This window comes from Helianthus annuus, chromosome 16 (assembly GCF_002127325.2).
Source record: "Helianthus annuus cultivar XRQ/B chromosome 16, HanXRQr2.0-SUNRISE, whole genome shotgun sequence".
Lineage (NCBI taxonomy): Eukaryota > Viridiplantae > Streptophyta > Magnoliopsida > Asterales > Asteraceae > Helianthus > Helianthus annuus.
The window spans coordinates 181,850,620-181,868,027 of NC_035448.2; positions in this window are offsets into that span (position 1 = coordinate 181,850,620).

The following is a 17,408-nucleotide window of genomic DNA, read 5'->3' on the forward strand; positions in this document are numbered from 1 at the left end:
TAATATTTAATATAGCCAATCACATGACACGCACTTTGGTCAAAAGCGTCGATCATTGCGACTTTACTCTATTTTTATATAATATGCATCTACTACAAACCAGCACTGAAATTAAAATTACAATACCGACTGAAATTTAAAATTACATTACTAGTAGTAGGCATCCGTAATTTTTTTTTCATACACATACACACATATTTTATTATTATATTATATTATTATTATAACCTTCTCCACCATCACTTCTATGGATATGGAGTCATCCAAAAATCCATATTGCGCTCGTCGTACTTCTAGACGAGTCGCTCTCCCACCTGTCTCATCCTTTCACTATTCTCTAAAATTTCCTCACCAAATGTCCTAAGTTCTTGTATGTTTTCTGCACTCATTGGGGGTGCAGGTTCTAGGACTGGGTTCGAAATCTGGGGTGCGGGATCCTGGTATGGAGGTATAGGGGCCTGGTATGGGTAAGGATTTTCTAGAATCTCCCTAATGAATACATCATTATCGTAATAGGGATCTAGAGGGTCCAACCCTGGGTAGGCTCCTAGGTTTAGCATGGGCATGTCTTCGTGTATCGGGTAACGTTGCACATAGTCCCTATTGTCATCCCACCACGGGTCATAATTTGGGTCTAAGGGGTTAGGTGTTGGTACCCTAGGTATCTCCTCCGGGTTAAAATCATGCATTTCTACTTGATTTTAAGGGTTTTCTATTTCCATTGGTTGGTCAGGAATTAGTGGTTGTGGTTGGGGTGCTAACATTTGCTCCAGGTTAGGGTCAGCTGCAGTGGTTGCTAAGATATGGAAATTAGCTAAACTCCTATTAATCATGTCCTGGGCATGGGCATCGGTTTCTCTTTTGGTTGCTGCCAGCACTTTCTGTTCTTGTAACTTTTTCATACGCTTCTTACGCTCATGTGCTCCCCGACTGAACCATCCTCTCTTTTTCTGAGGGAATGGCTCTTCAGACTGAGCCTTAAACACGAATATTCCTTCTTCCGTATCAGTAGAGTACCCTGAGAGGGCAGGCTGAGAAGAGGCACCTTCGCTTCTAGGCGAACCAGACAATTGACAGTACGCGTCAGATGGTCCTTGGTCGCTCATACTGTAAACTAACAAATAGTCAAGTAACACATAACAATAAAATACAATTATGCACGTATTCCCGTAATTTATTTCCTAACAAATTTACTTTTGGTGTTAGCAGAACACTTCTGTGGCTGAATCAGTGGCTTAGCTCTGATACCACCTTCTGTCGCAACCCCCGTCCCCTAACAACCCGGGAACGGGCAGCCGCGGCCAGTTTCGGTGGTATCTGTTGTTTTATCAATTTTGGCAGCGGAAATTACATCAGGACCATAGTTAGGAAATATTTTATCAGAGTAAATACCACACTTTTATAATACCAAACACATGGGATAAAACCCAAGTTTTAAGTACACACATTTTCATAAGAATAAATCCTTTTTTATTTAATAAAAACATCTATTTATTTTAGGTAATTTTATTGCCACTTTTCCAAGCCTTCAATGCTGTCCAGCTGGCTTCTATTTGGCTTTCACATTTTGTTACCTGAAACGCGTTTAAAAACATTTTGTCAGTGGGAAATACTGGTGAGTGAATCCCAGTTTAATCAAGTTTTAATAAAAACCATTGTACAGTATTGAGGGCCGTCTCGCAATTATATTTGTTTCCAAGTCATATCAATTACCACCCACGGTACTGTCAGACCCGACTTGTGGAAATGTTACCCCTCGCAAGGCAGTAACAAATCTTGTATACAAAACCCCAACATACCGACGGTAATTGTATCCTTACAAATACTCAATAACTGCTTAATATATAATTAATCGTGTGAGGTTTTGTAAAAACAATTTGCAAAAAGGATATTACTCACATTGTTGTCTTAGGTTTTCAGTAAGGATGTCCTGGGAATAATCTATACATTACACAATGCACATATGTTAGTATAATAACCCATTTTAACATTAGTAATACCTTCCCCGAGACGGCATTCCAACGACTACGTCGGGCAAAACCACGACAGCCGTTACGGAACCCAAGATCAATCGGGCAGAGTATCTAATACGTATCCAGGGGTTATGATACTTACAACGGAGCAGAACTTCGTTATTTAGGGGGGTATTATGCCCGAGTATAGTGCCTATGTCACGGCCCCCGACCCGGTTTTACCCGGTCCGGGAGCCGCGGGACAGAAACCCGTGGTATTGTTTATTATGGCAGCGAAAGTTTTAACAAGATCTTTTAAAACTTGAAATGCCCAATTATTTTATTTCACAATTCGGATAAAACCCATAATTTACAACAAGGTAATTTCACCGAGAAACTCCTGGTTTACAAAACATGTTTATTTATTTTATTAAGCCACTACTTCAAGCTTGCTAGTGCTCCACAGCACTTTTTCCTTAATTCACAGCAGATCACCTGAAACATGTTTTTAAAAGGTTTTATCAGCAAGAAATACTGGCGAGTCATTCAAGTTGCACAAAACGACACATTGTTATAATCTACAGTATTAAGGGAGATTACAATGCTTTTATCAATCAATTACCCCAAATCGGTATTTGTCACTCGACTGTATCTGTGACTATGGTCAGATCACCCATTGGCTAACTCGTTGTCCAATGGTGACTGGCATCGAGTAATGTATACAAAACCCCACATACCGGAAGTAATTGAAGATTATAAAAACTTAATCCCTGTAATTATAACTGGAGAATATTTAGGTTTTTATAAAACACTTCGATAAAAGTAAATGACTCACATTGCAAGTTTATACGGATAGAGGTTTACCTACTGATAAGCCTGATAACCTAATTTAAACAACAATGCACACGAACTAGGTTAGTAACTAATACAACATTTACGATAACTCACGAGATACAACCCTCACAACGAATGACAAAGTGCAATACTAAACATCCATCGAATTCACGACGAATGACAAAGTATAACCCATGTGGGTAGCACTTAAACATCCATTGGATAGTTTCAATCGATCGGACATTAAATCGTAATAGCGATCGAGTAATTACCCTGTTGGTGCGGCAGCGTTTCGTGTTCGTGTGTGTTTTGAAGTAAACAGTGTATAACTCAGTATACGAAGCGAGTTTTAACGTCGAAACAGGCAAACAGTTCAAGTCCCAAGCCCTGGCATTTATACCCGAAATTGGAGCCTCCCGCGTGTCGCGACAGGTTTTCCCGTCCCTGTCGCGTATCGCGGGGCAAACCAAAGTAGGGTAGGGTAGGGTAGGCTTGTCACTTGTATAGGCCTGATGAGTCGACGTAAATCAAAACTACGCGTTCTACAACCGTTTTTGGAAGATACTTTCAATTAGGGAATACCCCCTTGAGTTTTAGGGGCCCTGATCCTAATTCCAATGGTTCTGAAAATTTTAGGGGTTACGCAGAATTACTTGGGGGTCTCAATTAGGGTTTCCTATTGGACAAATAAAATAATAACTTAATAGTTTTGGTGAGAGTTGTTACATCCTCCCCACCTTAATAAAAATCTCGTCCTCGAGATTTACTGGAATAGATGAGGATATTTCCGCTTCATTTCTGATTCTAGTTCCCAAGTGTACTCCGGTCCTCTCTTCGAATCCAACTTAACTTTGACTAGCACTAGTCGTTTGTGTTTGAGAAATTTGACCTTTCTATCTTCTATTTGCAGTGGTTTCTCCACAAATTTTAACTTTTCATTTACCTCTATATCTTGAAGAGGTACTACCAGGGATTCGTCAGATAGACATTTCTTGAGATTGGATACATGAAACACATTATGTACTCCAGCTAACTCTTCTGGTAGTTGTAAACGATAAGCAACTGGCCCTATTCGTTGGATTACTGGGAATGGTCCTACATACCTTGGACTCAGCTTTCCCTTCTTACCGAATCGAACTATTCCTTTCCAAGGAGAAACTTTTAAGAGTACTTTGTCACCAACTTGGAATTCTAGGGGCTTACGTCGATTGTCTGCATAACTTTTCTGGCGATTTCGAGCCGTCTTTAGTCTTGATCTGTGTTATCTTGTCAGTAGTTTCTTGTACTATTTCAGGACCTGATAACTGACTCTCTCCTATTTCTGCCCAACAGACTGGAGTTCTGCACTTTCGTCCATACAGTGCTTCGAATGGGGCAGCTTCAATGCTTGCATGATAACTATTGTTATAGGAGAATTCAATTAAGGGTAGATGATCATCCCAGTTTCCACCAAAATCTATTACACATGCCCTGAGCATGTCTTCCAGGGTTTGAATTGTTCTTTCACTTTGTCCGTCTGTCTGGGGATGATAAGCTGTACTTAAATTTAATTGAGTACCCATGGCTTCTTGGAAACTTGTCCAGAGATGGGAAGTGAAACGACTATCCCTATCTGATACAATGGAGAGTTGAACTCCATGTAAGGATACTACTTCGTCTATGTATAATTTGGCTAATCTTTCCATGCTGAAAGTTTCTTTCATGGGTAGAAAATGAGCTGACTTGGTTAATCGATCCATAATTACCCAAATCGCATCATTACCTTTTCTGGTTTTGGGCAACTTAGGAACAAAATCCATTGTTATTAGTTCCCATTTCCAAACAGGCATTTCTAATTGTTGAAGTAACCCTGAAGGTTTCTGGTGTTATGCCTTAACTTGTGAACAAGTAAGACACTTAGATACATAACTAGCTATATCCTTTTTCATTCCTATCCACCAGAAATTATTTCTTAAATCTTGGTACATCTTATTATTTCTAGGGTGCATGGTATACCTACATTTATGAGCTTCTTCTAAAATCTTATTTCTTAATTCTCCTTGCTTAGGTACCCAAATTCTTTTCTTATGGAATCTCCAAATTCCATCAGCTCCTTGCTCCAATTCTTTTATTCTTCCTCATCTCCTCAGCATCATCTTTGATTGCTGTTGTTTGAACATTTTTCAGTTGTTCTATTAAATCTAATTGTAGATTTAATCTAAGAGCACGAACTCGCTTTTGCTTTTCATGATACTTACGACTTAAGGCATCTGCGACTACATTTGCTTTTCCTTCGCGATACTGAATATCACAGTCGTAATCGCTTAAAATTTCCATCCATCTTCTTTGCCTCATGTTTAGTTCTTTTTGCCCAAATATGTACCTTAAGCTTTTATGATCTGTATAGACAGTAAACTTACTTCCATACAGATAATGCCTCCAAATCTTAAGGGCAAAAATTATCGCTCCTAATTCTAAGTCGTGAGTTGTATCATTTTCTTCGTGCTTTTTCAATTGCCTTGAGGCATACGCAATTACCGTTTTGCGTTGCATTAACACACATCCTAATCCTTTCTTAGAAGCATCGCAGCAGACTTCAAAATCTTCTGATCCTTCGGGTAATGCTAAGATTGGGGCGTTTGTTAACTTTTGCTTTAAAATCTTAAAAGCCTCCTCCTGTTTGGGTCCCCATTCAAATTTTACGGTTTTACAGGTTAGCTTGGTTAATGGTACGGCTATCTTAGAAAAATCTTTAATAAATCGTCTATAGTATTCAGCTAATCCTAGAAAACTTCTAACTTCCATAGCCGATTGCGGGGCTTTCCATTTGGTGATCGCTTTGATTTTTAAGGGATCTACGTGAATACCTTTGTGATTCACCATATGACCTAAAAATTGCACCTCCTGCAGCCAAAATTCACACTTCGAGAATTTGGCGTAAAGCTTTTCCCTTCTTATCAAAGTTAAGAGTGCATGCAGGTGCTCACAATGTTCCTCCTGACTTTTGGAGTAAATAAGTATATCGTCGATGAAAACGATTACAAATTTATCCAAATACGATTTACAGATTCTATTCATCATGTCCATGAATGCTGCTGGAGCATTTGTTAGTCCGAAGGGCATGACGGTAAACTCGTAATGTCCATACCTAGTTCTGAAAGCAGTTTTAGGTATGTCTTCTTCTTGCACCTTCAGTTGATGATATTCGGAGCGCAAATCTATCTTAGAAAAATATCTAGCTCCCTGAAGTTGATCGAAAAGATCATCAATCCTAGGTAATGGGTATCTGTTCTTAATTGTAACCTTATTTAATTCCCTATAATCGATACATTCTCATTGATTCGTCTTTCTTTTTCACAAACAACACTGGTGCTCCCCAAGGGGATGAACTAGGTTGTATGAATCCCTTACTGAGCAATTCATCTAATTGCTTTTTCAGTTCTAACATCTCAGTGGGTGTTAATCGATAAGGTGCTTTAGCTACAGGTGTAGTTCCTGGAATCACATGAATTCTAAATTCTACCTCCCTATCTGGTGGTAATCCTGGTAATTCTTATGGGAATACATCGGGGTATTCTGAGATTACGGGAATTTCCTTAAATTCCTTACCCTTAGTGCTAATGATTACCGAAATCATATACACTATTCCTTGCTTCCGTTCATAATTAGCAACTTTCATTACTGAAATGGACTTCATGGGTTTTCATGGTTTATCTCCTGTAACCATAATTACTTCTCCGGTGAGCATCCGAATTTCTATAGAGTTTTTATCACAAAGGATTCTAGCATGGTTGGCTACTAACCAATCCATTCCTAACACAATATCGAATCCGGCTAAATTCATAGGTAGGAGGTTTGCAGAAAATTTATGACCTAAAAGTTCTATGTTTACTTCCTGCAAAACCATATCTATGTTAACGGAATTTCCGTCTGCCGTTTCTACTGTAAAAACTTGCCTACTTTTGGTTAAAGGTAGCTTAATAGCTTGGCAGAATGAAGTATTTATAAAACTTTGGTTCGCACCAGAGTCAAATAATACTTTGGCATACACATTGTGAACTAAGAACGTACCCGCTATGACGTCAGGAATCAGTTCGGCTTCCTGCGTGGTCAATTGAAAGGCTCTTGCGTTCTTCTTGGTATTTCCTTCTGCAGGTTTAGCCTTGTTGTCTGCTGGTTTGACCAATTTAGGGCATTCTGGTCTGAAATGCCCAGCTTCTCCACAGTTGAAGCAGACTTTTGTTTTCTTCCTGCAATTTTCTTCACGATGTCCTACAGCTTTGCAAAAGTTGCAGGTTTTGTTACACCTTCCAAAGTGCTTCTTCTTACAGTTCCTGCAAAGTGGCGGAATGGAAGATTGTCCAGTTCATCTTTTCTTGAAATTACTATTATTACCCACACGAAACCCTTGGGTAATTTTCTGAGCCAATTCCTTCTTCCTATTTTACTTCCGCGTACGTACTAGCCCGTCAGTCAGAGTGTTAGCTAGTTCTACTGCATCATCGATCATGCAGGGTCTCGCAGCCTTGACAATATCACGAATTTCGCTAATTAAACCCCAAATGTAGCGAGAGATAAGTACCGGTTCTGGCGAAGCCAGAGTAGGTACAATTCGAGCATACTCAAAGAATTTCGCAGTATACCCTCGACAGTCAACATCCACCATCCGATGGTTCAGAAACTTATTCGCCATCTGCTCTTTTTCGTATTCAGGGCAGAATTTCCTTTCCACCAGACGCTTAAATTCCTCCTAACTCATGGCATAGGCCATGTCACTTCCCTTAGCTTGCAATACCGTATTCCACCATTCTAATGCTTCTTCCTTGAAAAGGTGAGAAGCGTACATGACTTTATCTTCCTCGGCACATTTACTTATTTTGATTACTGCCTCGGTTTTCTCTAACCAACGCAGTGCCATAGTCGCCCCTTCATTGCCTGCGAACTCTACAGGTTTACAGGCAAGGAACTCTTTATAAGTGCAACCAGGTGTTGCAGCTTTCATTCTTTTGTATGTTGGGGCTTGCATCCCATTATTATTGTTACCTCCTCCATTAAAACTATTACTGGAGGTATCGTCGCGCGTGTGTTTACTAGGGTGAGCTTGTGAAGGCTCAGCAGGACTTTTTACCGCAGCGACGATGGCTGGAATAGCATTAACTATTCCCTGAGCCACGATGTTTTCTATGTCTTGCCGGTTTAGGAAGTGATCCTCGTTATTGTGTTCCGATTGATTAACTTCATTAACTGGTTCATTAACAGCGTGTTCCATCTGAATGTGTATCAATCACAAACTATTATTTAGTACCAATATTTTAGTACAATGTACAACCAGACTTTATTTAAAATAGCAAACACAACAACCTTATATATCTATTACAACTTACAACTGAAATACCGTTATCTAATTTGGCTATGACGATTATGCTCCGCATTTATTTTATTGCCTCGTATTTATTTATATAATTTCCATGGTTGATCTAGGTTTGACAGTTTATCTTAATTAAGGATCAAGATTTACTGCTGTAGTGGCTAACATATAGAGATCTGACCATTTTTCATCTATTTCGTCTTCCCACGGCAGGTTTTTGCCTGTTTCCTGAGTTTCCTTATTAACTATCACTTCTTTGGAATTGGACGTCCCTATTTCTCGTGGCTTTTTCTAATAATCCGATTTCTTTTCTTGGTAGTAAGTGGGTTCTCATACTGTGCCTTTCGAATAAATATTCCTTCATTAGTATTTACTGAATATCTTGAGGAATTTGATTGAGATAGGGTTCCCTTATCCTTTTGGGTATTATCTAGTTGACGATAAATATCCGAAAGCTTTTGCTTACCGATTCTGTAAATTAACAAGTAGTTAAATAACACGAAAAGACCAACAGAGAAACACGTAATCACACAAACATGTACAGCCAAAACTGTCGACCTTGCGACTACCCGATTTTATATATTTTTAGTAGTATGCATCTGTACACCCTGATTATCTTACAAAGTTTTATTTTTAAGCTACTTTACAGGATTTATATTTTACTATTATTATTATTATTATTATTATTATTATTATTATTATTATTATTATTATTATTATTATTATTATTATACAACTACAACCACACCACCCCCTACTATTCCGGTTAGCTGGCATCTCAGAAACGACGTTCCCTCTCGTCGTACTTCCAGGAGATCTGCTCTCCTACCTCCCGAATTCTATTTCCGGCATCCACCAGCTCCTCGCCATAGTGGCGGAGTTCAGCTAAGTTTTCATTGCTCATTGGTGGGTTCGGTGCAGGTTCCGGGTCAAACTGAGGGAAGAAAGTATTAGGGTTATTCATTAGACTCTGAAATTGCCAGTCGGCAGTCCACTATTCTTCCAGTGCTCCTGGTAGAGGTCTAGGGTGAATAATAGGGACTGGAATGGCAGGTTCTAGGTTAACAGGAAGTAGGGCTTCAGCTGGGTAGTTAAAGAGAGTTTCATCGGCAGGTTCGATGATGTCGCCAAGTGCCAATTTACGGTCCAACTCTTCTTCCCAAGACAGCATTTCCTGGTTTTGCCTGGAACTCTCCCCAGTCTCTATTCCCTTTCCCTTATACATTGGGTCTTCCTTTTTCATAGTTTTCTGTGTCGCTGGCTTTTTCCTGCGTACACGCCTCCAACCTACCCACCTATGCCTCTTTTTCACTACTTTTGGTTTATCATGTGGTTGGGCTTTGAACACCATAGGCTCCTCGACATCTGCCTGGTATCCGGTGACAGTGCCTGTGGTATCCATATCTGTGCTATCGATAGAGAAATTTTGAAGGGCTTCTGATAGTTCATTCATGCTGTTAGCACACACGAAGACGCACACAATCCTAAGTTAAAATTTTGTAAACTAAAAATTTCACAAAATCACAGAATGGCAATTAGATAATTAAGTATTTCTAAATACTTAATTGGCTTAAACTAGTGGCTCTGATACCACATTTTTCTGTCACGGCCCCGACCCGGTTTTACCCGGTCCAGGAGCCGCGGGACAGAAACCCGTGGTATTGTTTATTATGGCAGCGGAAATTTTAACAAGATCTTTTAAAACTTGAAATGCCCGATTATTTTATTTCACAATTCGGGATAAAACCCATAATTTACAATAAGGGAATTTCACCGAGAAACTCCTGGTTTACAAAACATGTTTATTTATTTTATTAAGCCACTACTTCAAGCTTGCTAGTGCTCCACAGCACTTTTTCCTTAATTCACAACAGATCACCTGAAACATGTTTTAAAAAGGTTTTATCAGCAAGAAATACTGGCGAGTCATTCAAGTTGCACAAAACGACACATTGTTATAATCTACAGTATTAAGGGAGATTACAATGCTTTTATCAACCAATTACCCCAAATCGGTATTTGTCACTCGACTGTATCTGTGACTATGGTCAGATCACCCATTGGCTAACTCGTTGTCCGATGGTGACGGGTATCAAGTAATGTATACAAAACCCCACATACCGGCAGTAGTTGAAGATTACAAAAACTTAATCCCTGTAATTATAACTAGAGAATATTTAGGTTTTTATAAAACACATCGATAAAAGTAAATGACTCACATTGCAAGTTTATACGGACAGAGGTTTGCCTACTGATAAGCCTGATAACCTAATTTAAACAACAATGCACACGAACTAGGTTAGTAACTAATACAGCATTTATGATAACTCACGAGATACAACCCTCACAACGAATGACAAAGTGCAATACTAAACATCCATCGAATTCACGACGAATGACAAAGTATAACCCTAATGTGGGTAGCACTTAAACATCCATTGGATAGTTTCAATCGATCGGACATTAAATCGTAATAGCAATCGAGTTATTACCCTGTTGGTGCGGCAGCATTTCGTGTTCGTGTGTGTTTTGAAGTAAACAGTGTATAACTCAGTATACGAAGCGAGTTTTAACGTCGAAACAGGCAAACAGTTCAAGTCCCAAGCCCCTGCATTTATACCCGAAGTTGGAGCCTCCCGCGTGTCGCGACAGGTTCACCCGTCCCTGTCGCGTATCGCGGGGCAAACCAAAGTAGGGTAGGGTAGGCTTGTCACTTGTATAGGCCTGATGAGTCGATGTAAATCGAAACTACGCGTTCTACAGCTGTTTTTTGAAGATAATTTCAATTAGGGAATACCTCCCTTGAGTTTAAGGGGCCCTGATCCTAATTCCAATGGTTCTGAAAATTTTAGGGGTTACGCAGAATTACTTGGGGGTCTCAATTAGGGTTTCCTATTGGACAAATAAAATAATAACTTATTAGTTTTGGTGAGAGTTGTTACAGCCTACTATAAGAAATTTTGAGAGAGAAAGTCGAATTTTGAACGATCAGACTGAAAGCCCGAGCTCCAGCTTTATAAAGGCTGATTCTGGGTTCGTCGCACCCCGCGTAGCCCACAGCCAGGGCCTTCGTGGCCCGCGACTAGGTGCGTAAGGCCTAGCTCTGATTCGTCACCCTGTATAGCTTCGCCACGTGTCGCCACGTGGCGGCTTCCTGAGGAGGGCGGGTGGCCAGCCCCGTCGCAGCCCGCGTCGACTAAAGACAAGGGGCGTCGCGCCCCGCGACGACCCAATTATTTTTGTTTTTATTTTATTTTTAATGTTAAATCATATTTTGGGCTCGGTTTTCACATACGGGGTGTATTTAGAGACATATAGGGATATTCTAATATATTTTAGAAGTGTCAAAAATATTTCAAGGGTGTTGGTTTAATTTAGGGTTGTTATATGTAACTCGTAGAAATGTGAAGCAAGTAAGCTATCGACAATGAAATATGCAACCGACATGACTGCGAATGTAGAGTGTGCAACACATTATCACCACTATGACCATGTGAAGTAAAACCCTTAACAACCCCTGTCCACGACAGGTGCTGAGTCCTAACTATAGTACTATCGTTGCTAAGGTGTCAGGCAACAATCACTGTGTAAACATAACATACAAGCATTCATCGAAAACACGTATAACATGCAGAGCGGTTAGCATTTAAATGTGTTTGCGTTGTGTGTCGATGTGATTTGATATAGGTAACGTATGTAACACCCAAAAGTGCGTTAAGCAAAAAGGGATCGAGTATACTCACAGTGTGTGTTTAGTAAATAAACACAATCTTGGATTGAAGGGAATGCGTGGGAGATTAGCGTGATCACATAACGATAGCGTAAGTGTTGATCAGCGTGTAAACAGTGCGTCGAGTGAGATGAGCGATCGGATGGTGGTTTGATCGGATGACCATCCGGACGGATGACCATTCAGTTGGTTGGTCATTCGATTGAGGAAGTGTATTGTAAACGGTTTGAACTTTTGAAGTTTTCGTTGTAGTATAAATAAAGTCATTTGACCGGATGGTCATCCGGACGGATGGTCGTTCAATCGGATGGCTATTGGATTGAAAAGTTGATATTCTTTGAAGTTTTGCAAAATTGACTAAGTGTTGAACTTACAGGTCACCTGGTCGAATAGTCATTCGATAGGATGGTCATCCGATCAGTCCGATCGAATGACTATTCGATCGGCGAGCTGATGTTTTGCAAATTTTGTAAAATCAGCTAAGTTGAAAAGTTTTGTGGTTTAACCGAGACGGTGTGACGACGTATTAAGCAATGAAAACCACACCAAGTCCAACTCAGTCGATCGGGTGGGAATCACCCCATTCGATCAGAATTAACTGTTCTTAACGGAGTTTCATGTTCAACCCGAGAATCTGTCGTCTCTTCGGTAGGAATCCGTTCTCAGACCGGCTCTTCACTAGAGAATGAGTAGAGAGCGCGAACGAGTCCAGATTCTAATGGTTTTGAGTGAAAAGTGAAAGATGTTGAAGAAAGGTTTGAATTAGTTGTTAAATGTTTAGATTTTGTCGAAATCAGTGTAATAACATGTAGAAATCCTTTAGATCCGAACCGTTCTTGATGAGACGGGGTCACACTTCAGTGTTCATAAGAACCCGAGGTGACGTCACCCTAGAACAGCCCAAATTAGGTGATTTCACGGTGAAAATGTAAGATTTGATGGAGAAGATGATGAGAAAGTGTGTGCTGATGATAGAAGTACAAGATTTAGAGCGAAAACTTACAAGAATCGCGAGGAATCGAGAGACTAGAGCTTGAAAGCATGCTGGTCGGATAAGGCTGTCACATAAATGAACAGTTGATGTAATAGGAGGGGTATTTATAGGTGGGAGAGAGAAACGCGGTGTAGGTTATGTGGGTCGGACGGCCGTTCGATCGAATGGTCGTTCGATCGATTGGCTAGTGCGAGTTGGTTTTCCGACTTTCGTTTCGTGCGTTGAGCGTTGCGTTTAAGCGAGTTGCGAGTAAGCGATGCGATAGTATTAAACAATAGTTGCACAAATAACATAACTAACACATAACAACATAAAAGTAAGTAAATTTGCGTTTAGAGTTTGCAATGAGATTGCGATGCGATAGAGTTGCGATTGCGTTTGCGAATAACATCCCAAAACATATACAAGGCACACACAAGTAAAGCACATAATAATACACACTCATAAAACAATACCAACAGCTGCGATTCGAGATGCGATGTGGTAGCGATGTGATAGAGTTTAGTAGAATAGCGTTTAGTTGCGTTTATCGCATTATTATTTCACATAATAATAAATCATAAACTAAAATAGCGTTAACTAACATAACATTTGTCGAATCCCAAGAGTACAAGCAATAATTAAGCAAGAAAGATAGATCTGAATAACAACCTGTAGGATCGTGCTCCGACCCGAACGAGTCGTTCAGAGGAGTTTTGATCAGATACAGGTGCGGAAAACAAGTATCTGATTTAGAAACAGCTAGCAAATCACTTTTAACACCTTTTTGTATTGATATCTGACAGATTACAGCCAAATCTCACACCGGCAGCACCTCGGTATGGAATTGCACAACTGATACATGATTTCGCTTATGAGCACCTATATATAGTGCTTGAGATTTCGCTCCAATGTACACTACCATATGAGCGAAATCACATAAGTACATTCGGGCGAAACCCCATCTAATACCCTATGAGCGAAATCAGCTTTCTAACTATATACACTCTCTTATTCTCTCGTAAAACGTGCCCTAATCTATACATTTCAATGTAAGACTCGATACAAGACGAAGTCGACAGATGTAGTGCACCAACAAACTCCCCCTCAGATGTTGACGACTCGTTCATCGAGTCTTTGACAATATCATGTCTGCACTTTTTCAGTCTTGATCAGTCTCTGGGCTTCTTTCTCTCTATCTTCATCTCTTTCTCTTTTATCACCAACAAACTTCTTCTCTTAGATATTGACATCTATAAATTCATCATCATCAACATGCACTCCCCCTCAAATATTAACTCATCCTGCATAAACTTCTATCACAAACATAAAATTTTATGATAAACATTTAAGCATATAGACACCATTTGAAGATCCTATCACAAACTAATCAAACAATTAGATACTGATGAACCACTTGGAACTATATCATTTTTCTTATCAAAATAACACACCCTCTCAAACCATTTGTTCATCATGTTTAGCACTTGGAATTTTGAAAATCAGCTTTTCAATATCAGTCGTCGAAAATTTTTTGAATTTTTTCAAAATTTATGCTAAAACACACCAAAAATCTTTTTGGATTTTTGTGAAATAACCAAAAATAAAATGCAGTAAAGAGATATTTACAGACAATATTTTTGTGAGTTTGTGTAAGAGGATCATATCAGTTTATGAGACAAATCACCAACACCGTTAAGCTTCATTTCATTTTAAGTTTTAAACAATTCACCTAGATTGTCAGTATACTAATCCACTTAAATTTTCACACAAAGTTCAATTGTTCCGAGATACTATGTTAATGTTTTAGATACTTAAACTTATCCGTGTGTCCCACTACTTGAATATACTCTCGTATCCAGATCCTAATATTCAGTCTTACAGGTGAATATACCACAGATGATATCTGTTCAGGGGTTAGGTGCGAGGGCCGTGAGAGCTCATGTCGATACTTCCGTATACGCAAAGAGATGATGGCTTCGACTTTTCGGTATGTCCCCTTTAGAGGATCTTTTAATTTCAACAGCAGCGATTATCAATTTTATTATTTCATCAGCTTGCTAAGGGCGATGCTATGTTTCAAGCATTTGCGAAAAGCATTATCCGGGGACTAGGTCAGTACTTCCATACAGCAGAAGTCCCGGGATAATACCCCAGATATCACTGAGCATAAAGACCTAGTATCTCAGAATAAGGGACCTTTCAAACAAGATTTCAGGGGTTACCTATATATCCAAGCAGTTTTGTTAACCCACAGAATAAGCAAGTTTGATTTTTAGGCTTATATCTCGTCACAATTTACTAAATGTGTAAAAACCTACCGACACATCCGCAGTGAGATTGTTTATCACATTTTATCTTTACATTTCTTTAGCATGTTGTGATAGTCTACTGATGTACTATCATTTCCTCTTTTCACAACAAAACTCATTTTTGATTTTATCATGTTTTTGGCTTTTTTTCAAATTTTCAAATGTTTTTGGATTTTCAGAAAATTTCTACTCCCCTAAAATGCAAACACATTAACTAAAATTGAAAAACAAACTGTACAGAACTATGACAACCGATATCAAATCGCATTAATTCGCCATTCACTTGGCATAAACAATCAGAACTCCCCCCATCAGCAAACTATTTTCCCATTTAGATTTTTCAAAATGATTTTTTCGGAAAATAAGTTTGGATGATTTTACCGCTTGCGGGTATATCAATAATAGGTTCGGGGATGTGGTTCATCATATTGTCTTTCAACCACTTGTAGGAAAATGCAAGTACAAATTAATGTCCTTGATTTACCATATGCAAGCATGCACAATCAAATCTTCTTACCAGTTGTAAAATAAACACAAACAACCTTTTTACCGTTTATATGATTGACATTACCGTATCCAATTCCTCAAGAAAGATGCCGATACCTACTCCTCGCTTACCAACTGGGAGCTCCGGCAAGTCAGGTTTTTAGTTGAAGAAAATATCCACCCAAGCCTGACCAGCCTTGGGTGTCGCCGAGTCACCATCACTCGGTTTCTTACCTCCTCTCTTCTTCTCATAAAATTCTTTAACCCCTTTGACTTTTCGGTCAATCATCTTTCCAAAGATATGTTTTACCTTGGGGTTAAAGACCTTCTCAGCATCAAAATCCTGTTTGTCATTATAAAATTGGTTAGAAATTTCAACTTTACCAATTTTCTTCTTATAATTTTCAGCCCGAAGTGATGGAAAATCCTCATCATTCACAGTCGGAACTGATCTTTCATCTTTTAAACTAGCTTCACTTTTTGAAACAACCTGTGGCTCATCTGACTTTGTGGAATCAGTTTCATCGCCAGAAGATAGTTCTTTTGATTTTGACCTATCTGAATCATCGCTAGAGCTTTCAGCAGCTTTCTTAACAACCCATTTCTGGTTGTCAGATTCAGCTCTCTTCTTGTAAAACTTGTTTGAACATTCACCAATTTCAAATGTAGAATTTTTAAACAATTTTGTCTATCAATTGGTGGTTCAAACTCAACCACTTTTTCTTTGAGTTTACGAGATACCCCCTGTTTTGATTGTATTGCCTTAGAACAATCTCTAGCAATATGTCCAGCAATGTTGCATTGGAAACAGGTTCTCGTATCATTCTTCTGCTCAGCCATCTTCTTCATTTCATCTTGCTTCTTTGCAAGGAACTCATTGTTTGACTGCCTCCAAAAATCTTTCTTTTCTTCTTCATCTGCTGACGTTCCTGAAACAAATGTCATTTTGGATTTAAAATCACGAACATATTTTTCATTTTTCTGTTTTTCTGTTGGAGTAAAACCAAGACCTTTCTTTTTGAAATTACCGTTATGGTTAGATTTCTTTTGAAAACCTGAACCAGAACTGTAACCCTTTTTCTTGTTTAATCTTTGTTGTACTCTTGAGGTGTGTTTTTTAGGTTTTTCAATAAGATGTAAATCTTTTATTTCAGAAATATTAATTTCTGTGAGTTTGAAAACCTTGTTTATCAGTTCAATTTTGACACCTCTTATTGGAAATTCCTCATCAGAATATAATTTGTCAGAATCATTCAAAGTGTAAGCAACTTTAAACAGTTCATCATCCAAATTAGATTTTGATAACAGGAATTTTCTATCATACACTATTTTATCCTGTTTTTCTGTTTGACCCGAAGTGCTTGACTCAGACTTTGACTCTTCTATCTCATCGTTATCTAACACATGATCCATGACTTTCTTCATCAATTGAGACTGTTGATCAGTGTCAGACGATGTATAAACGACATCAATACTTTCTGGTAGATTGACTGACGACTCTGACTCCCATTGTAAGTTTGTTGCCTTTTTGACTCTTTCATCATTTGGATTTCTAGCCAAATATCCATATTCCAGAGGGGGTGGACACTTGTTGTAACTGACACCTTGTTTCTTACCAGATGTCGTCTCTACAGTGCCTTTCTTCTTTTTAGTCTTTTTCACTGGAGTCTTTTCTTCAATCTTTTCTTCTGAAACTTTCTTTTCTGCAGTTACATCATTGTCCTCAAATGCTTTCAAGCTTTCAGCTGTCGGATAGATCCTGTCAATAACATAA